Here is a 27,402-nt window from a genome sequence, read left to right on the forward strand (position 1 = left end):
TAGATGTGTATATAAAGAATACAAATTGCCCTGTGGAAAACGGGTAAAAAATGCAGAGGGCGGCACCCAGGTATGGGGAGAGGGGTCTGAGTCCCTGCCCCTTCCTGAGTGACAGGACAGCGCAGGAGCCAGGGCTGAAGTGAGAGGAAGCTGAAGGCAGAGTGCGGATGGGGAAGACCCTTTCATTGCATTCCTGTCTTTAGCCGCTGGCTCCGTTTTCCATCAACTTTTATTTGCCTACTGGTTTTCCAACTTTTATATGTGAGTTTCACTTTAAAAATAAACCTGGGAAAGTCTGTAGTTGCCTATTTTACTCAGGGAGCCATAACCTCTTTTCACAATAAATAGGGGCTCAGAGACACCAAAGGCAGTAGGAGAGGAAGCCATTGGAGAAATGCACACTCTTCAGGGAAAGCTGTGTGCAGGATTTTTGTTCTTTAAGGAAAAATACAGAAATACACCTCGCTTTTAGGTGTAGACTTTTACAAATTTATTTTATTTATTTGAAATAAACAGAGACAGGTAAGAAGGACAGAGGGCTCCCATCTACTGGCTCACTCCCCAAATGCCTACAATAGAGAGGCCAAAGCCAGGAGCAGGGAACTCAATCCTATTCCCATCTCCCACGTGGGCAACAGGGACCCAGCTCTCTGAGTCATCAGCTGCTGCCTCCAGGATGCGCATTAGCAGGCAGCGGTATCAGAAACAGATCCGAGACTCTAACCCAGGTACTCCAGTGTGGGCTGTGGGAGTCCCGAGAGGCACCAACTTCTGCGCCCAGTGCCTGCCCCTTGGGTGCAGATTTGACCCTGGGCATCGAGCAAATGGGCAGAAAGTCACAGAGCATGGATGCCACCACACTGTTCAGATGCTGTTCTGAGATCATCATAAAATGAAGCGTTTCAAACTATGTGGTAATTTAAGGGGGGGTGGGAAGCAACTTCAGATAGGCTGCACGTGTCAGTACCTCAGATGTCCACAAGAGGGCAGCATGCATTCAGTTTTGAGAAGGGCGTTGGCAATGCTTTTTTTTCCCTTTTCTGTTAGAGAGTCCCTTTCTCAGGCCAAAGGCTGCTCAACACCAAAGCGTTTGGCTTTATCTGGGAACGCTGATGTGAGCATAATGCATCCTCCCCATGCAGGCACAGGTGCGAGTCTATTGGGCACATGCTCACCATGTGCAGGAACACAGACCTGACACCGCGTAAAGAACTTGGTAAGAGACAATAGGGGCGGAGAGAAGCTGTTTGAGATTGTGTAATCTACTCCGCACAAGCTGGTAGAATCTTCCTTTTAAACAAGCCTGGTCTACCTCCTGAAAACCTCGCTTCCTTTCTGGGGGGAGTCCATAGGCACTGGAACTACAGCGACATGTCCTGCTTACTGCTGCCAACCCTAAGAATAGTTTACAGGATGTCTGGGAACTTGCTTCCTGTGAGAGGATTGTATCACAGCATTTTAAGCTTTACTAACTACCAGGAGTGCTTATCTTCCCTAGGTGCTATGCAACCTTCTAGATACAAAGTAAGAACTCGGTTTTCATTAATTCTGTAATTTTAATACACAAAAAGAACCAGCACAATGTTTCAGTGGATGTCTTTTCCAAATGAGTGAAAGTCATTTTAATCTCACACATTAATGTGATAAGAACAGAAAGGTTTTATTGGCTGTAGACGACTGGGGCATTTTGTGATTTAAATAACGGACTTGAAGGAACAAAGAACTTAAAACCTTCTGGTTTAGTGTAGCCTCATGAACTAGGAGGCAGACTTGCTTTGTTGGAGTTTGCTTTCTTTTTAGCTTTTTCTGAAGCTTGGGTTGTTTTCCCAGAGTGGATTATTTACTAACACAGATAATCCTGAAAATAGCAGATTTCCCTTCAAACTGGTGGCATCCACCATTCATGACCCATGAATTCCGCTGTGCAGAGAAACTCCCCCACGCGTCCAGGAATGGATCACTGGCCCCACAGCTAACTCCACATCCGCACAAAGGCAACCGAGGGAGGGGCGCTGCCTTGTTCTTTAGACAATGGGTAGCAGAGACCGGCCCCTCTTTCTGCCCTGCCTGCTCGAGGGATGAAGATGGAAATTGAACGCAAAGCATCCTGGTCCTGGCTCATTACAATTCTGTGAAGCCCTGCCATTTAGGGAACGTGTCTCAATTTCCGTGGAGATGAGGCAGGAAGGTCAGCCTGAGCTTTAATCAAGCCATCTCCCCGCGGGGGTGGAGGATGCTTCCCTCACCTCCTGGATGTGGCTTTAATCTGGGTTGTGTTTTTTATTTTTATTTTTTTAAGGTGCCTGAGGCCATGTCAGTGGCTGGGCCCGGCAGTGGCTGCTGTTCACTTAATTCCCAGAGTTGGGCGAGTGCACTGATGTTGTCACTGACAATTTACACCTGCCGTATTTTTCTGCTGACCTGGGAAGGATTTTGTCACAGGTGCACGATCAAAAGTACATGAAGGGCCGGCGCCGCAGCTCACTAGGCTAATCCTCCGCCTTGCAGCGCCAGCATACCGGGTTCTAGTCCCGGTCTGGGCACCAGATTCTGTCCCGGTTGCGCCTCTTCCAGGCCAGCTCTCTGCTGTGGCTTGGGAGTGCAGTGGAGGATGGCCAAAGTGCTTGGGCCCTGCACCCCATGGGAGACCAGGAAAAGCACCTGGCTCCTGCCATCAGATCAGTGCGGTGCGCCGGCCGCAGCGCACCGGCCGCGGTGGCCATGGGAGGGTGAACCAACGGCAAAGGAAGACCTTTCTCTCTGTCTCTCTCACTGTCTACTCTGCCTGTCAAAAAAAAAAAAAAAAAAAAAAAAAGTACGTGAAGGACTCGCGCCGTACTAGGAGACAGCGTGTTAGGCGAGCTGGCATTCATGATGGCACCCTGGCATGAGCAAGGGGACCCTGGGGAGGCAACACGCTGCTGCAGCCCAGCCTTCTGCTGGGAGATGCTTGTGCCCGCAGTGCCATTGCCTTCAGGGGTCCCGCTTCCCCCACCCTTACTCAGTTTCCTCCCTTACCGCACCAGTCCTGCACTCCCACTCCTCAGGTGGACCCTGGCCCCCCCAGTCCCTCCTGTCACCTTGAACCCTTTGTTTCATAAATGAAATATCTTGGGTTTTAAAATTATCATTTGAGAGTCAGACATAAATGCAGGCAGAGAAGGTTCCCACCCACTGGTTCCCTCCCCTAGATGTCTGCACCGACCAGGGCTGGACTGCCCAAAGCTAGGTACAGAGGATGCAGAAGTCAGTCCAGGTCCCCTACTTGGGTGGCAGGAACCCAAACCCTTGAGCCATCACCACAGCCATAGGAAGCTGTAACTGGAGCTGGAGGTGAGTTCTGAGCTCAGGTGCAGTAATATCTGGCATATGGGACACGATACCTTAGCCAGTGTCTTAGCCACCAGGCCAAATGCCTACTTCCAACCCACATATTGCTTGACACAGAATTCCTTTTTCCCATCCACTTTAGAAGCCAAAATTGATTCAGCCTTTGGTGGAAACTGTTGAGTGCTTCCTGAGAAGTCAGAAGAGTTGATACACTGGGTAGTCTCAGGTTAGGACTGGGGTCACGCCTGGTAAGATATGTCTTTTCCCACACGATACTGGGCATACCATCTAAGTTTTTTCCTTTATTTTAGAAGTATCTCAAATGCCATGATTGATGTCTACTCAAAAAGTCTGAAAAGAATGCTGTAGGTTCCCATTCTGGTGCAGAACACAGATGTGACCATTGGGAATCGCACAGCAGACCCCAGGTGAGACCATGAGGCGGGGCATAGGGGCACGGTAGGGGGTCTGTCATTGCGCCATCCCCACACTCTCCAGCCACCTCACCTTCCTCTGCTGCCACCCCAGGGATCACTCAGATCAGCTGAAATGGGGGCCATTTCTAATGAACCTGGTGATTAAAAAGTGGGAATGAGACAGAGCTGCTTGGTGACCCTGGAAGACTGCTTACCCGTGTTCTGAATCAAGTCTGCCAAGCCTCCCTGAGGACGCCCAAGTTCAGGGACTTACAAGGGGACAAAAGCCTTCTCCATGCCCTCTTCTCCCTCTGCTTTAATAGCCTTTTCCTAATGAAATGCCTGTCCTTTTGCTAAAATACTTTGAACCATGGATTCTTCCAGAGATTAAGTAACAGGTCTTTAGGGAATAGAAAGAACGATTCTTTTAATGCCACAAATCTCTCCCTACTTTTTGTCCCAAATACCACCTGCTTTCACTCTACAACACCTAGACCTTTTAAAACCACTTACCAGAGCCCGAATATTACACTGACAAAGTATCCTGGAAGCTCTTTCTCTCCTACGCCCCAGTGGTCAGTCCTCTAGCCACCCCATGTCCAAAGTGGCCAACTCAATGTCAGATTCCTAGTGACAAGTCCTGACCTCTCTAACCGGAAACAGCCATGCTGTCTCTGTGTCTCTATCTTCTTGTAAAGACTGTTAACAGCAAAGAGTGTCAAAAACAGACTCAAGGGAAGGAAAGGGCATTTGTCAAGATATGAGGGTGTCCCATGGAAACCCAGGAGCAGCGGAGTGGCAGAGTGAGGGCAGGCACTCAGAGGGGCCTTAGGAATGGAACTAAGGCTCATGGTGGGGCTCCCACCCTTTCTCTGCTGTATGCTCCCTCTCCCTCTCCCTCCCCCTCTCCACTCTCCCTTCCCCCACCCTTCTTCTCTCTCTCCTTCTCTCTCCCTCTCTCCCCCCCTCCCTCTCCATGATTTTCTTGGTTCCTTCTGGCAGAGACCAAGTCACTATGTGGTCTGAATTTTACCCAGTATAAGCTCTGCCATCTGGACAAGGGCAGAATCATATTCCTCAGAACAAATGTTGACATGCGGGCAAATACTCTGGCCCACATAAGTTCTTACATCTTGGGGCATGAACCATATTCAGAAGACGGACTCGTGTGTCCCCACTCACTGTAACCAAGCAGCCAGGTGGAGGCCATGAGAAGAGCGAGCATTCGCAATAGGCTGAATAGTCACGCCCAGAGACAGCATGGCCCTCATCTCTGGCACCTGCAAGTTACATCATGTGGCCAAAGTGACTCTGCAAGTGTGAGTCAGTTAAGGATCCTGAGAGATGAAGAGGACGCTGGAGAACAGGGCGGGCCCCAGATGGAATCCCAAGTGTCGTAAGAGATGGACAGAAGGTTCAGGATTTAGATTTGGAGGAGATCAGTGCAGAGGTTGTAGTGGTTTGTTTTGAAGATGGAGCTCTAGACCCAAGTAAGGAGTCTGGGCAGCCACTCGGGAACCGGAATGCAGGAAACAGACTCTCCCTGGAGCCTACGAGGTTGCTCTGCCTGTGGGCACCTTGATTTCAGCCCTGTGAAAACCACTGCAGACTTCCTCCCCATAGCGCTGCACAAGCTTAAATTTGTGTTTTAACTCAGCAGTGTGTGGAATCTGATTACAGCAGCCATAGGACACTAGTAGAGTGGTTCATAAAATACCGGGAGCGGCAGCAGTGCCAAGAAGGGGATTCTCTGTGAGACTGTGAGCCCCCAGTGCAAAAGGCTGCGGGCACACAGATGAGACGGCACAGCCCAGGGAGGGGCCTCATCACCTCCTAGGGCCAGCCAGCTTCTGCCTTCCGATCAGTCCTCTGCAGAGGCATGCCAAGACAACACATGTTTGAAAATTCAAAGGATGTAGGACTGCATAGAAGTGGCCACATGGAAGTTCAAGAGAAACAAAGTGTAAGGAGAAAGACCTGAATAGGGAAGGGAAGAGAGGTAGGTGCAAGGGCCCACCAGGATCACTTAGCTGGAATTTAGGGCTCTTTTTCCATTGCCTGTGCTCTACTGACACCGTAGGGTAGGTGCTCTGACTTCCGGGCACCTTTAACACGGAGGGTTAAGTGACGTGGCCCTGCAGCTCTCTTCCAGTTCTTGGATTCTCTGGTGCTCAAACCTTTATCTAGATTGAGCCTAGATTGTGCAGTGCTAGCTCCCAGAGCTCTTCAAGTTTACATTCCTGTGCTATGATATGGTAGATAACTGATACAAAATCCTATATGATTAGAACAGAAACCTTCTAGCTGGTCATATAAAAAAAGACTCAAAGATTATTAAGAAAGAGCACAAGAGAAACTAAAGGCAAACCTTAGAGTCAGCTCAGAAACAATCTTCATCATAGACTAACAACTCCTTATAAAATGCTACGTGGACATTCCTCAAGGAAATTGAGACAGTTCCACAGAGTTGAAGGCAAAAAACAAATCCAGCAGCTGACTCGATGGAAAGACATTTCCTGGTGATAGCAGCACTTGTAGGTCACAGAAAAGATAGTACTTGTTTGTATATCAGGGAAATAAAGATAAGCAGTGATGCCTGCAATCAGCTCACCAAAGTTTTCTTTATTCTAAATTCCTCATTTGTGTGTTTGTAAGCTGAAGTCATAGCAACCCTGACAAAAGTTATCAATTAAACAGTTCTTGAACTGTTAAGTATGGTCACAAATTGTGCTTTAAATATCCTCAAATCATCCACTTAGTTCTGTCATCCATATGGAAATAGAATGATTTTTCTTCTGGTGTGAAACTAACAGAAAATAAGTTGCGGAGTTTTGAGCTTTTTATCACTAAAAAAAAAAAAAAAAACCTGGGAGAAGCTGCTAGTAAAAGAAGTATCTCAGTTCACATCTCAGGGGATCCTGAAGGTCAGGTGTCTGAAAGTGGCAGAACTACTGGAGAAGCAGGATCAGAAAGAGAACCAGGAAGCAGGGAGGCCTGGGGGCGTGCCCACTGTCCACCCTCTGTGGTCTCCCCTGAGAGAGCTACAGGCAGCTGCCACCCCAACAGCCTAATCCAATCTCATCACTTCCCAAGGCCTCACCTTCAGAAAGGATAATTGGATCAAGTTCCATCCTTAATCCCTTAACCTGAGACTCTAGGTATCAAACCCTTTAACACATGGTCTTCTGGGGGCTACCCAAACTAGTATAACAAGCTGTATGTACAACATGTAGTATAAAAAGATGTATGTATCAGTTTAGTATTGCTTTCTGTTAAGCACAACAGAACCCAACCTATACTGGTTTAATCGTAAAGGGATAAACTGGTTAGAATAAGTCAGTCATATGTGATCCCAGGTTAGCCCCAGGACTTCACAATGGCATCAAGATCTCAACTCCTCTCCTTCTGCAGTGTCGCCCTTAATAAGCTGTTTCCTTACATTGCTGATCCATGAGCACAAGAGAGCTGCCCCGATTTCAACTCCCTCTGCCCTCCAGGAAGGAAACAAAAGCAAATGCAAGAGGTTTATTATTGTCTTGCAAAAGTTTTTCTGAAAGCAACATGTACTTACATTACACTGACAGAATTGTCTTTCTCTAGCCATCTCTAGCTGTGAAAGAGACCGTATAATTTTTTTAGGCTAAATGCCTTACTCTTGAATATCAGATTTTCTTTTTAAAATAAAGTAGAAGAGACAAATATGATTGACAACAAAATTTTTCTAAACTCTTGAAAAATTATCAATTACTTCCTTTGCCTTCCTGAAAATGATCATGGGGATGTATCTTGTGGCTGTTTTTTTTTTTTTTTTTCAAGAGCATTTTAGTAGAGTGTTCATTAAGAATCATTTAGTTGCAAGCAACTAGAAAACAACTGACAACCTTATACAACAAAGACATGGGAAGTTTATCGGACATGAGCTAAGGTATTTCATAAAAGTCTGAAAAGCCTACTCTCAGGACAAAGGGAACTAGTGATGCTCTAGGGACATATTGGACTTTTATACAAATCTGTCAATACCAGGTACAGACTACATAGCACCTTTTACAAAACAGCACACTAAAATTGAGGAGTGATAACTGCCAGCTCGTGTCATGGTTGGGTTTTTATTAGGTCACTGAATCATCCTATAGGGCCAGCATTTTATGAATGATGGGATGCATGACAGTACCCATTAATCCCTTGGGTATCATCCTATCACTTTGCCATTTTTGCTATGAAGCGAATTTGGAGGTAATACGTTTACTCTGACAGTGTACATGACCTTCAGTAAACTCATAGTTGGTGATGCTGACAAATAAAAGGAAGAATAGGAAAACCCGAACCCAGAGAATGCATATCCATTCTAATAGTGAAAAATCCGATTCCTTTACTGAAGGCAGGGGCCCAGCTTCGTTGAACTAATTGACGGGTACCTAGAAGGCATCGTTGAGTTTTGATGCCACATTGTGGTTCATGACTGGATGTTTTTCTTGGAAAATTGGGCACTTATCAATAATAGTAGATAAGTAAGATCCAACAAATAGAAATGCATACATTTGAGCCACAGTAAACTTAGCATCTGTCTCTGCCACAATACCTGCTACAATGTTCCTGGCCCCAGAGCTTAAATGAAATACTGGCTGGTAAAGGAACATGACTGACATCTACGGGTCATTCCGTCTATCTGATTAGTAAGCCCCTCCTATATAATGAGAGCCTTCTGTCTTACAAGAGATAATGGTTCTCATCTTCTAAACCCATTCTGAGACATCATTCAGAGTAACTCATTCTTTAGCCTCCTTGTTACCAGTATTTTAATCTTACGCTTCCTCTGTGAGACCTTGACAATGACCACATCCTGGAAGGCAGTATAGACCACAGTTTCAGGCCAAGTCCCCTTTAAGGCCAAGTAAACCACAAACTGCTATGCTTGTTGTTCTGGCCATGAAGAGCCTTACTTTTCTCTGATCTCTTTCAGGACACTCTAGTCTGGAGCTGGAACATTGCAGACCACTTACTGTTTAATTTCCTGTTCCACATTTTATAGAAAACCAGGCATGAGTGTTGATCATATTTTGTCATTCTGTCAAGTGGTCATGGGAAACCATTGGGTTATCAATAGGCTTTTTACTAAGGAATGCTATATAAGCAATGGGAGTCTGTGTGACTCAATTGTGCAAATAGTTTGTAAGTTCAGGGTCTAGTTTCATGATAGAATAATACTTCTTAAAGATAGGTCTATCAAAACAGCTTTTGTCATTTATGAGTAGCTCAATACAGAAGGCTGGGTATTCTGTCTTCACCAAAGCTCATTCGAAAGCTGTTGTTTTTGCTGTTTTTTGTTTTTTTTTGTTTTGTTTTGTTTTGAGGGAGAGAGGGAGAGAGCAAGCTCCCATTTGCTGGTTCACTCCTCAGGCAACCACAACAGCTGGGCCAGGAACTCAAACCAGGTCTCCTATGTGAGTGGCAGGTAACCAATCCCCACTGCCTTCAAGAACCTGTTTTGTCCGGAATCTACAGACAAGAACAGGAGCTGGGAATCAAACCCAGTTACTCCAATATGGGCTGTCATCTTCTTAACTCCTTGGCCAAATGCCTGTTTCTGGGAGTTTATTCTAAAATAGAGTTACACGAACGCGGTTCTGTTCTCAAGCTCTGGAGACCTCCACTCAAATATCCCACTAGGGTTTATCATTGACTCCATAGCAAATGAAACTGCTGGGCCATAAGGGCTGAGTGAAAGCCCAGATGAAATATTCCTTCAAAGAGGTAGAGATGCTGACCTTGCTCTGGGAGAGTTTCAGGAGCCCAGAGTGACAGATGCAAGACTGTTCTCCTTTCTCTCTTTTTATGATTCACTGTGAACAGAGTGCATTTTCCTGTTCTTTACACTTTTGGGTTCAGCACTATGAGACTTGCTTTGATTAGTGAAATGTGGGTGGATACAGCAGTTCTCCAGTTTCTAAAGGAGACTTAAAGAGGTGATGTGTGTTTCCAATTGCCCTATTGCTCTCCTCATTCCACCAAAGAACATCACATCCCAAGTATGTAGGCCTCCTTCAATTTGGGCCCTGGAAATGAGAAGATACATCAACAAACCTGAACTCTGTCTGAAGCCTGCGTCAGAGCTGCAGGGACAAGGTACGATGTATAAGGAAGAAGTGAATGCTTCCTTTGGTAAACTACTGAGACTCCTGAATTATGGCAAAGCCTAATGGGGTCAGACAAAGATGACAAGCACAGAGATCAGAGTCATTGCACAACATGTGTCTCCAAATTTGGGATGAAAGCTGCCTCCATGGGTCAAAAAGAGCACCATGCCATGTGTTGTGTCTTCAGGGAAGCAGACACCAGGTACTGAAATTCTTTCTTCACTTTGGACATCATATCTCATCATACTCCACACCACTGAAGTCTTGTCAACTTCATAGTATCCAACTCCAGAATTTGTGTACAAGTTAGCTGCTACTCCTTAAACCAAAAAATGGTGGGGTACCTCTGATTTCCTATTCTTTTGGGTCCCTCAGTTTGACATCATCAGTATAATGAACCCATGGAGTACATACTCTTGGGAGCTTTCCCAAGCTGTGTGGCAGCCCCACCTCCTTTCAAGTCTTACCTGCTAAGGACTCACAACTGCAGCATTTTGCTCAAGGCTATAAGCAGGAAGAAACTTATTGAACAGGGTCCCCAGTGGCCAACTAAATACACCAGGCTGATAAGTTTATCCTAGAATATGCAGGGCTGAATGGGGGACATATGCAATCCAATGACCTATTCCAAACACCTAGCCTTCTATGGCAATCTCCCCAGTATGATGACTGTACTGGTTGAAGCGGAGACAATTGTGAGCAATAGAAATGAACTCTGGCTATCTTAATTCAACATCTTAATGGGTGGTTATAGGAGTAGCTCAAAAATAAATAATGAGAGTTGAAGAATGAACATTTGAGATGGAAAGAAACCCCAGAAGTTCCGGGGACACTGGCATCAGAGATTCAAGACCTTCACTTTCTCAAAGTGGTTCTCAGGTTTGATTGCATATTGCATGACAGTGTTAATTATCACACAAGAGTGGTAGAATCCTGTTACTGATACTCAACTCATAGCTGGGTGAGCAAAAGTGAAATCTTTTGAAATCACTGGTAGCCTTCAAAATCCCATAAGGTATTCCAGTTGACAGCCATGGTTGACATTGGAACTTCATTAGAGTCACCAGGACATCTTGTAAAACATGTTGCTGGGCTCCCCCTGCAAATATTTTATGTCTGGTTTACACAAAATCAGTTAAAAATGATTTGTATTGATAATAAATTTCTGGGTGCTGCTGAACCTGGGTCGTGGAATTCTGTATTCCTAAGAGGATGTCATAGGATCTGAGGCCATTGAGCCTCGAATCACATTTAGAGTAGCAAAGTTCTAGAGCAGGGGTCCCCAAACTTTAGCATACACAACAGGCATTGCAAACGTGAGAAAGCACACATTTTTGGACCTCATCACCAGATTGTGATTCAAGTGCTCCCAGGTGGTGCTGATGCTGCCAGCTCATCAACCACACTTTTTATGGCACCCATCAGAGCGATGGTTGGCACTGATCAGAGCGACAGCTCTGAAGCAGAAGCTAGCCTTCCTCCAAGGGGATATTTGGCAAGATATGGATATATTTTTCATCATTACACTGGGGCAATGTGGGAGGTGGATAGAAACAGAGTGCTACTGGCATGTAATGGGCAGTGGGCAGGGATGTAGCTAGACAGACTAAAATGTATGCAATATATTACATACACCACAAAGGATTATGCAATTTAAAATGTTGATGGTGCTAAGGTTAAAAAATCTTGCTCTACAGAGTGACTATTAAAATTCAGAAGCTCCTCCCCCAGAGTCTGTTTTGATATTACAAGCACTGTGAGAAAGAATAATACTGGTAAAGTGTGCATCCCAGGACCACTCAGCTCCGCCAAGGAGGCAGAGTCTTGTGGCACAGACATGACTGCTGGAGACCTGGCCTGTGGGGAGAAGCAAGGGTAGGCAAAGGCTGAGATTTCCTGAACTCAAGAGGAGGAGGGAAAGGTATCGATGAGTGATGGCAATCGTGTTCACAGGGGCAGGATGGCGTGCACAGTAGGCAGATCTTTGAGGGGTGAAATGCTTGCTGAGTCTGCGAATCCACAACAGTGGCTGCAGCACCTTCTGGGCCCTGAACAGCTGTGAGCCTCATTCCAGGCTCTTGAGGTCCAGCGTGGCTATGGCTGTATTGACTCACTGCTCATGTTTCCTTGATGTCACTGGGTCCTGTCTCTTCACCTCTCAGATTGATGTGCACATGCACACTGACAGGCTCATCTATGCACACCCCAGTGCTAGTGTTGCTTCAATGTCAGCTTTCAGTCTGCCCCCCACAGAAAATGGTGAAACACCCTACCAGTTGATGCTGAGGGAAATGCCTGACCATTCTCTCGGGATCACTGTTTATTTTAGTTGCTCAATACTGTGTCACAGCACTCACTTCTGCATACTGCCCAAGATGCTCTGAAATTGCTACTTTCTTGAAGACAGCAATGATAGTTACTTTCTACCAAGCACCCATTCCAACTCTGTACTGAATATCTATCCATCATATACACAAATATGAGGCTCATGAAAAACGGAGTTAAAATTTATTTCAATGGAAAAAAATTGAAATCTGTGCATACAAGTGAGTCTTCAAAAAGTTTATGAAATTATGCTATGAGGAGACTATGCATGGATTTCAAAAATTGTTTTTACCAAAATATATTATCTGTAATTCCATTTTCCTCAAACATTGTCAAGTCCCCTCATATACATATATTAAATCTTATAAGATTCTTATGAGGTAGTAGCATTATTATCAATGTAGTTTTAGTCTTCAAGAGGCTACATAACTTGCCTTCAGTAATATATTCCAGGAGCCAGCACTGGTGTAGTGGGTTAAGCTGCCACCAGCAACACTGGAATTCCCCACATGGGTGCTGGTTCAAGTCCCAGATGCTCTACTTCTGATCCAGTTCCCTGCTAACATGCCTGGGAAAGCAGCAGAGGATGGCTCAAGTGCTTGGGCTCTTGCACCCATATGGGAGACCTAGAAGAAAGTCCTGGCTTTGGCCTACCTTAGCCCTAGCTGTTGTGGCTATTTGGGGAGTAAACCAGTGGATGGAAGCTCACTCAGTCGCTCTCTCTCTCTCTCTCCCTCTATCAGCCCTTTGAATTAATTAATCTTCAATGAAAAGTAACCCATTTCAAAAGTAGTAGAACTAGGATACAAATGCAGAGCTATAAAACACCAAAACCTTGCCCTTAACCACTACTTTCTCCTTCTTCCCCCACGTTTCTTGCCTTCATCCTACCAACCATCTGTCTTAGGTACAGTAGTATAAGCTTTCATCATTTGATGCATAGCATTTTCATGTTACATGTTAGCTAGAATATAAATGCATGAGTGCACATCTTACCCACAGTCCTAGAGCAGAACCTGGCCAGAGAGCAAGTTCTCATTCCACAAATACTTTTAATTTTAGAATAGTTTTAGATTTGTAGAAAATCTACTAACAGTCCAGTTCCTGTATACTCCTCACCCAGTTTGCCCTTTTGTGATTTCAAACAGATGATAAAGTAAACTCAGAACTAGACATCCCTCATTGCAAACATTTTCTGAACAAAGACACCAGATAGGAGCTGTAGGTCGCCCAGCAACATGTTGTCAGATCGGCCCAGCTGGAATGAGACCTGGGTGTCAAAGAATGTACCAGGAATTTCCCAGTGCTTTGTCGATTTCAGCCCCAGTGCTTCCCTGGCTCTTGTATCAGAGGGTAAATGAGCAGAGAATGCATGACCATGCCAGCTTTCTCGGAAGGCTGTGTCTCACTTAGATCATCAGAACCCTTGGCCAGACATCCTGCCATCCCCTGTGCTTTGTACAATGCCAAGCAGAGTGCAGATGGTCTCCCAAGTGCTCAGCAGCCACAGTGCGAGCTTGCATGGGCTGCTCTCTGCAGCACAGTCATTCTTTCTACTCATTCTACTAACTGCCACTGTCTCAGCTTTTGGTGAGGAAGTGTTATGGGTGACAAGATAGACAGTTGTTTACAAGACATCCTCAGGAATACAACTCCTTGCTCCCAGCCATCTCAGACTCTTACAGCATTTGACTGTGACAAAGCATAAAAAGTTTTAGTGGCTTGTCCTTTATGCCAGTAGCAGGATTTACAACCACCTCTCCCACCTGCATCTTCTCTGAGACCCTATCTGTCTTTGAGGACTAATGTGACATAATTCTACTCAACTATAATAACGTAATGGTGAACAGGAATTTTCTGCTTGGAAGAGACCATCTCATTTCAATATGCTGTGACATCTTTTGGAAACCAATATCCTCTATAATGGGGAATGGCTGCAGATCAAGGGCAATCATTTCTGTGATTTATGAGCAGAGCAAGCAGATGGTTTTTTGAATATTTGGCCTTTTCCCAAAATCTCATGCAAGCTAAGCTGTTGTATCATATTGCATGAAAAACCTTTGCTTCCAGGTAAAAGGATGGGCTGACTCAGAATCTGTCTTTGTACTTGAAAACAGTAGCAGAAGAGGCTTTTGACCCAGAGAAAGCCAAAGAAACCATTCTTCCTACAGCTAGCAGCAATCAAGCTACAGAATCAAGCTGTGTCAGCCAAATAAGAGCGAGCCAGGTACCTGGTCTGGAAGGTGAAGATGTCTCACTTTGCCATGGTTATTAGATTATCAATTTTCTCCCCTCAAGACCTGTGCGATTCACAGGAACACTATTAGCCTGGCAAGAATTAATTACAGTCCTGATAAAGGTGACCTTCCAAACAAAAGCAAAAAAGGCAAACCAGTCTTCTGTGATACACCAGAGAGGTTAGGCGGTTTGGCTAGGGTTCTAAATTGAGAAAAACTGTCCAATTTAGTAGAAGCATGTTGTGTTGCTTCAAGTGGGAAACCAGAGTGAGGGTAAGTGTAGCATGAGGCATGACATGAGATACTAGTTATTGGTATTATCCAATATTTTGAAATGTGAAGACTTCCATTTCAATTCAGTTGCTCTTTTACAGGACAAAAATGTGTTTTTTTTTTTTCTTTAGACAAAGGATAGACAGCAGAGAGAGGTAGATCGTTTCATTTCAGCATCAAAAGACTTGGGATGTTGCACATTGTCCTAACATACTGCCATAAACCAGACAGCTGATACACAACAAGAATTTGTTTCTCACAGTTCTGAAGGCTTGGTAGCCCAGGATCCAGATGCTGGCAGATTCCGTGTGTGGGGAGGGATTGCTTTTTGGTTCATGGATGGAATGTCCTCCTCATATAGGTAGAAGGCACAAGGCAGCACTCCAGCTACTTTTTATCAAAAGTGCTAATCCCATTTATGGGGGTCCTGTCCTCACGGTCAAACCATCTTCCAAAGCCCTACCTCTAATTCCCTGATACTTTCACACTGGTGATTAGATTTCAACAGAGGAATTGGGGGGGGGGGGTGGTAGGCATTCAAACCACAGTATACATAGAAAGGAGGAAAGCCAGAGTACCTAAAAAAGACCCATACAAAGTGACTTTCTCTGCAGATAATAAGTCAAACAATGTATCCTTATAAGCTGTTTATTCTGTCTTTGTTCTCCAGAAAAAAATGGTAAAATGTGTCCAGTCATCAAAATGCATCTTCAAGGATCTATACTTTTTCCTGTAGCAATGAACTCTCTCTCCCCTAAGTTCTCAGCACCCAGGTAGGCAGCAACCTCCTACATAAAACTGCATTCAGGAAACAAAAACAAACTTTGAAGTGAATGTAACTCACTCTGTAACTACAAAGGTTTTATTCTGGAGTTGAACTGGAGGGATTTGGTGCCAGTTCAAAGGATTCCAAGGATAAAACAGTAAGAGAGGACTTTATGATTAGTGTTGTCTCTCGTTGCCACGCAGGCAATCATCTCTTCTGTGAAGAGTTTTACCCCCATCTAGAAAGGGGCAGTTGAACAGGCCATTCCCATCAGGGTGTTCTGAGATGGTACTTGACTCAGCTTCCAGCCCCCTCCATAAGCAGATGTTTGCACCAATCTGATCTGACCATCACAGCTCCAGGAGCCAATGGTATCATCTTAACAAGTTAGCCCTGGGCATCCCGAGAGTCCTAAAACTGTCAGTTTCATCGGTATTGTTTCTATTCAATTCTGGTTCTACTCATGTCCTTATTTAATCATTTCCATACCAATTTAACACACGCTGGTTAACTTCTCATCTTAGGCTCAGGAGATGGCCCCATGTTCACTGCTCCAAACAGAGTAGCAAAGGCCTGTGTGCTCTTAGACTTACATAAACTCACCTCGGAAACCCGGAAACGCATACCTCAGCTAAGAGTGCTTGAATTGGGGGCCTGGCTCTGATCCTAATTCCAGTTGCCTACCAATGCCCTAGAAGGCAGCAGGTGATGGCTCAAGTACTTGGGTCCCTGCCACCCATGTAGGAGACTCAGGTCGAGTTTTAGGCTCCTGGCTTCAGCCTGGCCCAGCTCATGTTATTGCGGGCATTTGGAGAATAAACCAGCAGGTGGGAGATCTCTGTCTCTGTCTCATTCCCTCTCTCTCAGCCTTTCAAATAAAAAAAAAAAAAAACCTGAGATTTAAAGTGTATGTAATGCTTATGTTATTTGATTTTACCTTTAATTATTTCTTGAGTTAATTCATTATATTTTTCTGAGTTAATTTTTTGAAGCAAAATACCTCTAACCATTTCATATTAAGCAAATATTAATGCAAACCAGTTTCTCAAAACCTCTTTCAGAGAAATTCAAAGCAGTTATTGGAAAATAATAGCAAGGAAAACATTAATTAACAGTACAATAGCAATCTGTACTGACAGACAAGTTCACAATTTTAAATTTGATGCTGCCACTGTTTCTTAGTCATTCTGATACATGTTTATTTGTTTCAAGAAAACCTGGTATATGAGACCCAGCTGCCAAGAATATAAGGGATGAGCTAGAAGAAAGGAGTAAACACAGGCAGGATATACAAAATGTCACTTATTAGGGAATTACAGACATGCAGTCACAAGGTAGGAGAAAAAAAGGCTTTGTAGAAAAGAGTGGCCTGGGGCTGGCCAAATGCACTTGTACTTTCTCAAGAACAGTTAACACACATAAGCACCTCCCTCACCCCAGGCATCTAAGACAAGACATTTCAGGCATCAGATGACAAAGGTATCTTAGCCTCATTCGAAATGTCCATCAGGAGGGCAAGATGGCGGTTACCATGGAGATGGGTGTGGTCATTTCAAGCTCCATCCCTAAAATAATTTCTTTAAATTTTCCTAATGTCTAGTGTTGAGAATCTTTTCACATGGGTCTTTTCCATCCACATATCATTTTCAGTGAAATGTTTCTTCCTGACTTTTGCCCATTTTCTAGTTGGAGTAGTTTTGTTTAACTGTTGGGTTTTGAGAATTCTTTGTATGAAAACATTCATTGTTATCAGACAAGTGGTTTCTAAATTTTTCTTCCAGCCAATACAAATGCACATCATCAATCCAACAACATAGTCTATTAAATCCAAACTGCTGGTGCCATAGTCAGAGATATTAGCATGGATCCATCAATTTAAGAGGAAAGCAAAGTTTCTGGTGGTCACAAATGTCTAGCCAGACTCCCAGGAATGAAAATGCCTCGGATTAAATGTTTCTCAAACCCGTGGTTTGATTGTCCCTCAGTTTTTTACGATGTACACATTCAGTTCTGATCCCACAAGACAAAGGTGATGGTACAAAGTAGAGGAGAGTGAACTTTTCTAGTAAGGGAAGATCTTAGTATTTTAGGCCTTACAAGCTGTACACTCACTATAGAAGCAGCTATAGTGGATGTATAAACAAATGGGCATGGCTATGCTACTACAAAGAAGTGGCAGACTTGACCTGGGTGGAAAGCTGTGGTCTCCTATCCCTTACATAAGCCAGGCAAGCTTTTATCACTTCACAAAGAACCCAATTGTACTTCAATTAACATATTCTTCAAAAATGTGAAAAATTTCATCAATAAATAAAATAGTAGGGGCAGGCTTGTGGTACAATGGGTTAAGCTGCCGCTTGAGATGGCCACGTCCCATGTTGGAATGCCTGGGATCCATCCCCAACTCCCCTTCCAATCCAGCTTCCTGCTGAGGCCCTGGTAGGCAGCAGATGATGACCTACGTGCCTAGGTTCCTGCCACCCATGCGGGAGACACAGTCTGAGTTCCGGGCTCCTGGCTTTGAGCTAGTCCAGCCTTGGTTGTTGCAGGCATCTGGAGTGTGAGTCAGCTATGGAAGATTTCCTTCTTCTCCCTCATTTTGTCTTTCAAACAAACAATAAAACTTTAGAAAATATATAGGTAAAATATTAGACTATCCAAAAATTTTCAAAAATTTTATTTGCTCTTAAGACTAGTTTTCTCCTCTTTATTTCCAGGAAAAAAAATAAGACTGGAAAATTACTCTAATTGATCATATTTATTTGTTTTCATCTCATAAAGCACTCCACATTAAACCTTAAATTCCATTCTCAAAAAATGAGATTGAAAGCACAAGGCCTGGACACCTATCATGAAAGTCCATCAACTTAAATACACTAAATTGAACGAAAGAAAAATACATTTGTTCAAAGGCAATCACATAACTAAACCAAAAAGTAGTCTCCTGGAGATAGCCTTATGTTAAAAGATTTTCATGTTTTCTTGAGAGCTTTTCATGCTGAAATTTCTAAGAGCCCACTGGTTACACACAGTGGCAAAATGCAACAGTGATTGAACAACCCCAGGCTAAACTACATAACAAAGCTGAGATATGAGGAAGTTAATTTCTTATCCAGTAGTAAAGTAATCTGCAATTGCACAAATCAGAATTTGGTCAGAGCCCAGATGCTAATTGCAATACCAGGCAGAATGTACTCATGGTTTAATTTATATCAAATAGAGAAGAAGCTTCTAGTACCAGGCATTGAACCCATGTTGGAATGCTTGCTTTTCCTAAAGCAAAATAACAACTACCAACATCATTGTTCATCAGCACCATAGGTATCTCTGTGGGAATTTTCTAACAAATGACTGCCAAGAGTTGGCTCTATTTAATCCATAATCACGAATGCCATCAGTGCCTATGGTTAGAGGCTGTAAAGCCAAAGAATAGCACACACTCGGGTCTTGTTCAGACTAAATTACTACAGAGCAAGGGCCAAATACCAAAATAACTGTGACTGTATCATTATATTGTCTTGAGGATTTAATGGAAAAATAAGCAATTCCTCTGAGGTTAGGAATATCTATTTTTCTGGTAAACAAATGTTTAAGTTCCCATCAAGTGACTATTTCTTTTTCTTATCACTCACACTTTCTATCAAAGAGTACAAAATAGTTCTGGGCATCTTCCTTAGATATTCTATAAAAGAATTGGTTTATCATGTATAGGTAGCTATACTATCTAGCCATAAAGTATTCAATATGAATAAGTTATATGGATTTGATCAGATGCATAAAGAACATACAAACCACTATCCAAAAGCTGAAGTAATTGGGAGGTGATAACAAATGACAGCAGCTAGGGGTGTGGGGAGCAAGACTCCCACAGACTTCCATTTCACCACAGAAACCTCCCAAGAGGGTGTTGTAGAAAGGAGTGCAACAGCACGGCTTGGAGAGCTGAGAGATAAAACCCAAAAGACGAAACAGAGGGGGAATTTCAATCTAAAAAAACACCTGTAAGACTGCTTGGGCATGACTTTCAGCTGAGTGACCAAAATTGTCTGAGCATTACAGAGGTAGTTAAATTGTTAATCTTTTCTACACGTGTTGCATTCAATAAATTAATCTGGACTGGAATGAGTTTCCAAAAGACGAGCATAGGAGGAATAAGTAGAGGATAAAAAAATTACAACAGCCCTAAAGAGACAGGATTGACATCAGCTAAGGCTGCTGTTAAGTGATGGGTAAGACATTAGGGATCAAAAGAAAGGGATCTGACCTGTCACTCACAGTGCTATACAAAGGATGCCATGTACACTGAGTTTATCCTGATAAAGGTCCTATGAAGTAGATATGTGAGAATTATCCTCTTTCCCAATAAAGAAGTGCAGGAGTGGTGAATGTAAGATAAAAATATAAAGTCAGGTCTTTTTGCTATCTACCTAGTGCTGCTTCCACTCTGTCACAGCACTCTTTTTATGAGTGCACAGTACATGCACTCCTGGACAGAAGGTGTTACAAGTTCAAAGTCAAGTTGAAATGCTTCACAGTTTCATAGGACTCTCTGCTTCCTCAGGCCTTGCCAGTCAGTGGCTGGCTGTGGGAGCAATCCATGGTGATGACCCAAATGTCACAGGTCCTACCCCGACTCACACCACACAGTCTCAGCCCTTGGGAAACCTCCCCACAGGCTTCCAGCAAGTTCTCGGGAACTTTTTCCTCACAGGCCACAGGCTGACTTTCCAGTGATGACCACAGCCTTGTAACCATTTGAGAGCAAGGCCTCCCAGTGCTACCATGACAGCTGTCTTCCATGAGAACAGTAATGTCTGACCCACACAGCCTTAATGACCCTTCAGCCTGACTAATTCCAGACAGGCTTCTTCCCAAATATAAACCCCCAGCATCCCTTTAGTAACAGCATTTACTGTAGAAAATTTAAGATGGCAAGTTACTTTTCTCTGAACCTTGGAAAGGTATATCTTCTCCCAGTCTCTTGCAGGTTGTACAACCTAAGAATGATTTTCTCCAGGATCTGGAATCTCCCCCTTTGAAATGCAATCAAGAAAGATGGCATCCGTACCTCCTGGTCCCTGAGGGGATGATAGGACCCAACCTTCCATCAGCGCTGGCTAGCAGAGACACAGGCCTGGCACATCGGCCAACACTTCCTTAACATCCGCTAGCTCCTTTCCACTGTGGACCCTATCTTTTAAAAATCCCCTGTTTCAGCAGAGTTGAATGTTCTCTCTCTTCCCGGTTGCAGGAGTCCGCAATGAAGTCTTCTTGCTTGCCCACCTCTACCAGGTACGATTTTTGCTGCCAAAAGTATCGTTGCCAAAAACTTTCCAGAGTCATAATCCCTCAGAGACTCAATGAGACTTCAGGGGGTGAAAATCTCCCTTCCTGAGCTGTGTACCCTGAGTGAAGCCAGAGCCTTCTGCCTTTTCCCGTATCTAACAGTCCTTCTTGGAGGAGGTGCTCTAATTTGTGGGTGAACTTCTACAAATATCTCAAGTGTGGACAGTGATGGGCAGATTCCATGCTGACCTGTGCATCTCCATCCTTCTTTAAGGAGCTGAAAAAACACTTTATGTGAAGCCCCTTCAAGAAAATTTTTTTAACTCAAAACTTCCTATCACTCACCTATCTCGATAGCAAACATCCCACACATAAGTGATTTCCAGTTTAGTATAAAACCGAGATCTCTATTTCACTTAGATGAATGAGATAGTATAATGGGGGTTCTTAAAATTAGGAGGAAAAACCAGAAGAGGAAATGAAGTATCCTCATTTTTGTCTTCACTACTTATGCACTTTTGAAAGATCCTATTCAAATGAACATTCATAAAGTTTCAATACTCATTTGCCTTATGCCACATGCTGCCTTTTCAACTCAATTTTAAATGCTATCCCAGTAAGTTTTGAGTAGCTTAACTCAAAGGAAAAAGAGGGTACTAACATAGGAGAAACCTAGTGGGTGTGGATTCCGGTTCAATATTAGGAGGAGCTGTAGCAATTACAATGGTCTCAGACCAAACTGGTTATTGTTTAAAAAAAGGTTTTGGTAGATGGGCGTTTGGCATAGCAATTGGAATGCGGCATACAATAACAGGTGTTTGAATTAAAGTCCTGGTTCTGCTTTGGTTTCCAGCAGTATCCTGCTAATGCATTGCCGGGATGCAGCAGATAATGGCTCAAGTGTTTGCATCCCCACCACTCACATGGGAGACCCAGATTGAGTTCCTGGCTCCAGACTTCCACCTGGTCCTGTTCCCAACCACTACAGTCAGCAGATGGGAGAGGTCTCTCTCTCTCTCTCTCCTCCCCCTACCTCTTTACTCTCAAATTTTCAAAAGTAAAACTTAGTTTTTGTCCATGTTGGGATCTGGGTAGAAGCTGGAGATAGTGCATTTGGGATGTTGTAGAGGGACATAAGGTAGAACACTGAAATCCAAGGACCTTTCAATTATGATACTATTTCATGATATTACTATTGATAAAATATTATTTTGAATTCCTTAATGAGATTTTCTTAATTTATATACACATCATTAACTAAATAGAAAATATTCTAAAAATATAGAACATTTGTTTCTGAAATAAGTATCCAATATCTGAAAGCTATTTTTAATCAGCACATCAACTAAAAGGCAGGGTAGGCAGTAGCATTATGTATTGTATTTAGTAGGATGCTGCATGCTGACACTGTCTTTGCATTTTGGCATTTTGTATGCCTGTGACACTCCTCATGGCAGTCTCCACACACTGGGCTTGACTTCCAGCTGAGTGACCCAAATTACCTGACCATTACAGACATAAGTAAATTGTACTTTCTCCTTTTCTACACGTGTTACATTCGACAGCTACCAGAACCTTGTGCAGACACACAGACGCATAAGAGAATCTCTTCTCTCAAGTGGCCTGTGCTAAAGGACAGAGGCAGAACACTCCACACCAGAGTTGGATGTTTCAGCTATTCCTTTCCTTGCCCAGGTTGGTGAGTGAGCAGCTGGGCTCAACCAATGCTGGAAACCAAGCCAGCTGGCCTGGCATCTTGGGCCTTGGCCCTGCTTTATTTCTGGAGGTCATCCAACCTTGTAAGTTTAGAAAACCCAATGATATTAATGCAACAAGCAGAGAGCACAGATTTTAGGGCACTGTAGTTTGGCCACTGGGTGTTCTAGACTTGTGGGTAAGTCATGTAACCTCTTCAACTCATGCAATAGCAAATCCATCTGCAAAATAGCAATAATGCCACACACTCTGATTACACTAAGATGTTATTCTGAGGATTTGAAGAAGAATTTTTTTTGTTTTTTATTTATTTATTTATTTATTTATTTATTTTGCCAGGCATAGTTAGACAGTGAGAGACAGAGAGAGAGTTATAGACAATGAGAGACAGACAGAGAGAAAAGTCTTCTTTCTGTGGTTCACTCCCCTAATGGTTGCTATGGCTGGCGCTGCGCCAATCCGAAGCCAGGAGCTGGGTACTTCCTCCCAATTTCCCATGCGGGTGCAGGGACCCAAGCACTTGGGCCATCCTCCACTGCTTTCTCAGGCCACAGCAGAGAGCTGGACTGGAAGAGGAGCAACTGGGACTAGTACCCGGCACCCCAACCAGGACTAGAACCTGGGGTGCCGGCAGCGCAAGCAGAGGATTAGCCAAGTGAGCCACAGTGCTGGCCTGAAGACAGAAATTTTAAGTATTGAAGAGTTATTTTTGAAGAAAAATTATTTATGCAGAAAAAGGCCACCTTGATGCTATTGTAGAAGGCCCCAAACTATGATTCCCATATGCCTGATGCCTAAGGCAGGAAGAAAAAAGACAGATAATAGGCTAAGGCAGCATTTCCTGATTGGCTCCAACAAAGTAGAATAACTTTATGAAATTCTAAATTTCCCCTCAATGTCAACTGCAAACCAGGATTCCAGATAGAGAATCATAAGAATTTTGTTCAGGGGCCAGCACTGTGGTGCAGCAGGCTAAGCCTCTGCTTGCAACTCTGGCATACCATACTGGTGCCTGTTTGAATCCAGGCTGCTCTGCTTCTGATGCAGCTCCCTGCTGATGTGCCTCAGAGGACAGTGGGAGATGGCCCAAGCTCTTGGCCCCCTGCCACCCATGCAGGAGACCTTGATGGAGTTCTGGGCTCCCAGCTTCAGCCTGGCCCAGCCCTGGCTGTTACAGCCGTTTGGGTAGTAAACTAGCAGATGGCAGATCTCTCTTTTCTCTCCCCTAACCTCTATCACTCTGCTTTTTAAATAAATAAAATATTTTAAAAAAGAATTTTGTTTATAATGAACATAAATGTTTGCTTCTTCATTCATAACTTAGTAAATAAAGTTCTTAGGTATGTGCTAAACATAAAACTTAAGTCCCTAAAGATTAACAACATTTATCCTGGTATAAAAAAACGTAATTTCCTTAAAAACTATTTGCTTTAAAGCTTTTAATTGTAATGGAATAGAATGCTGAAAATAACAGTGGCTTTTCTCCTTGGCTACAACCACTTCTGCTGTAACTACTATTATTTATCTCTCAGATTATGTTACCAAAAAGAGTAAAAGCCCATTACATAAGAAAACCATTTACAGAATTTATCGGTATTGTGTGAATTGCTCTACCCATCAAAACAAATGGAGAGCAAAGTTGTCTGTGATTGTTGGAACCCAACACTCTTGGAATTGCGTCAAGAAGACTATAAACAGGCAGACTCCCATCCACCAGGAGCTCATGTATATCCCTGGCTCAGAGAATATTCTCAGAGTCTGAAGGTTGCAGGAACTAACCAGCATCACACTATTCTGGTTTCTGTTCAAAATGAAACATTTGACTACTATTTTCTTCTGCAGTGACAATGCTATTTTTTCTGAAGGTGGGGGGGGGGACACTTAAATGGTATGAGTGAAAAGACGAATATTTTTTCCTTCAAGATATAGCCCCAAAGGGAATAATTCTGTTTCTTTTTTTCCTAGTCATTGCCTTCCTTTTATTTTTTATCCACAATATTTTAGGGAAGCTTCACTTTATCAAATATTACTTTGAAAGGTTCTGTGGTGCTTCCTGCTGCTCTAGTTAGAGCTCGGAGAATTATAGCCTGAGCCTATCTTTAAAATCGTGTGTTGGCGTAGAGTCTGGCCAGCTCTCACAAAAAGATGCTTTATGAATCGTGAATCAAGTGAATAGCATAATAAAAGCACATCTAGGGAAGTATCCAATCAATGCGTTTTGGAGGAAGAATGTCCAGCCTCTTCCTTCTGAAACTATGGAAGTAAAATAGAAAAGGTTTATATGTATCCAAATTTATACTTGTTTGCTTCCTTTTTAGGGGGCATTACTCATTTACAATGTGTTCTTCCTAGAGAAACCTGTGAAAGGTAACATCTTGTTTGGCCATCTTTCTCAAGAAAAGTGAGCACAAAACTTGGATTACCACAAGCCCCACGACCAAAGTACAAAAACAACAACTTTGATAACAATTTAAATCAAGAGTAATGGGAAACTCTCAAGCAGACACAGAGGTTAACAGCAGTGATGTCATCCCCAAAGTTGTCTATAATTTTAAGTACACTTATAGTGAGTAGTTGGTGGAAAACCTTGAATTCACTGCTATCTTTAGTTCAAGTACAACCTTATCTGAAAATTCCTGTTCATTTCCTTTCCATTCTCTCTCCAAATTCTATCATCTATGAAATTTTCCTTAAAAATAAATTTGGATCTATGAAGGATTCAAGAAGGGATGCTTAAAGATGGAAGAGATAGTCTGTAACATTTGTGCATGAAGAATGAATGGGAGGGCTGGCGCCGCGGCTCACTAGGCTAATCCTCTGCCTGCGGTGCCAGCACCCTGGGTTTTAGTCCCGGTTGGGGTGCCGGATTCTGTCCCGGTTGCCCCTCTTCCAGGCCAGCTCTCTGCTGTGGCTTGGGAGTGCAGTGGAGGATGGCCCATGTCCTTGGGCCCTGCACCCACATGGGAGACCAGGAGGAAGCACAGCGCGCCAGCCATAGTGGCCATTTAGGGGATGAACCAACAGAAGGAAGACCTTTCTCTCTGTCTCTCTCTCTCTCTCTCTCACTGTCTAACTCTGCCTGTCAGAAAGGAAGGAAGGAAGGAAGGAAGGAAGGAAGGAAGGAAGGAAGGAAGGAAGGAAGGAAGGAAGGGAGAAAGAGAGAAAGAGAGAAAGAGAGAAAGAGAGAAAGAGCAGGGCATGGAATCAGAAATTCTGTGCCCTGAAAAAAAAAATAAAAATAAATAAATAAATAAATAAGAATGAATGGGAAGATATTTTATTCCTGTTCAACTCAGCTCCAGGGTCAAAGCTATGAGTTTTCCATTCTATCTTGCCTGCATCTGCCCACCTTCTGCTCCTGGGGCTTTGTGTTTTTGTCCACTGAAAACACTAGTTCCAAAGGGGACATTTCAAGTAGTACATCTCCTAAGAACTATAAGGCAGGTGTCAATGGAAGACCCTTCCTGGATGCAGAAAGAAAAAAATTGTGATTCTCACACAGACTACGTGAAGCTCATGACACTGACATGGTGACATCCACTCAGCTTCAGTCTATGTGGTATCCTCAGCAAGGACTCACATTGCAGGGCTCACCAACCACCCTCTAATTGATTGATTTATTTTACACCTAAGCTTATATCTCCCTACCCCCAACCTGATACTTTTCTTTTCCAGGGGAAGCCCCATTTAATAAATAAAAACATACATACACGCATTTCTTACACTCCTGTGCAATAGGTATGGCAGAGTCAATGCTGGTTTTTAGCACTAGCACACTTCTGGGTGTGTTTTTTTTCTGTCTGGCTCATTGCCTCCTCTTTCTTTTCTGTCCTCCCAGAACATGAGATAGAGGACTGGAACAGCCATCCTGGTCACCCGGTCAATGAGAGCCAAAGAGATAGCTGCATAATGGACAAGACAGAGCCCCGGGTGTTGAAATAGCTGCTGTGCTAGCCAAGAATGGTTCCTTCTGAAGTAAGCAGGCATACAGGTTAAAATTGATTAGGTTTGTGAGCTAGAAGACCACACCTTCGCCATGCCCCTGTGTGACCTCATGCCCCTACCTGGCCACACCTGGGTGCCCACCAGCCAATCAGGTTAATTAACCACTCCCCTTGGAAGTGGGTTAAAAGCCTGGGACAAGGCGTGTCTGCCCTTCTCTTCCTTTCCCTGGCCTCTTGCCAGGAGGGGGCTGGCTGTAGCCCTGCGTCTCCAGGGCACGTGGCCTTCCTGGCCTAGATGCTCCTCCACGTGGCTGGTTCCTGGTGCTCGGTATGAACCCAGATTTACCCCTCTCTCTTAGATAAAGCTCTCATTCTCCTATGCATCTTTCTCACTAAATAACAGCTTAAAATGTACCATGCTGCCTTGTTTATTTATGCCGGTATTTAGAATTCTTCTCTAAATATTAGGCAAGAACCCTCTCAGGCTTATTCATATTGGGGATTTATTAATAAGCATATGGTGATATCATATGGCACCCCAAATTTTGATAGCATATGTGGCACCCCAGATGGCACTTCTGGGGAATTTTAAAGGGCCACATTTTGGCACATATTTTAGGGGGTTCATTTCCAATATCACTTCTGGACCTCTTTTTAATTAACTCATGGCTAGTTTAGTCATGTGTCGTTGGTTTCTGTTACATGCAACCAATCACTATTCCTTAATGATAACTCTGGTTACTCATCCATTGTCCTAGGGGTTGAAGTAGTTGGATCTTTATTGTTTTCTATTATCATACTCTTAGAATCTATGCCTGCTTCTTTAGAGTCTTCCAGTTTCAAGAGACTTGTTTTCAAACAACCACAAAGCTTACAAAGCAAAATCTTTGGCTTTTGAAAATACTGGTTTTGATTTGGCTTTCAAGAGCCTATTTTGGAAATCAAAAACTGAACAGCTACTGAATATTTACCTTT

General features: G+C 43.5%; 1 long non-coding RNA gene across 1 annotated transcript; it reads left to right on the forward strand.

Annotated features, from left to right (window-relative positions):
- Positions 1 to 508: 508 nt before the first annotated feature.
- Positions 509 to 15,818, forward strand: LOC127492621 (uncharacterized). The gene is made up of 3 exons (XR_011382988.1): positions 509 to 1,216; positions 3,642 to 3,758; positions 15,386 to 15,818. It is a non-coding gene; the product is annotated as an uncharacterized lncRNA (long non-coding RNA).
- The last annotated feature ends 11,584 nt before the right edge of the window (positions 15,819 to 27,402 follow it).

This window comes from Oryctolagus cuniculus, chromosome 16, assembly GCF_964237555.1.
Source record: "Oryctolagus cuniculus chromosome 16, mOryCun1.1, whole genome shotgun sequence".
NCBI lineage: Eukaryota > Metazoa > Chordata > Mammalia > Lagomorpha > Leporidae > Oryctolagus > Oryctolagus cuniculus.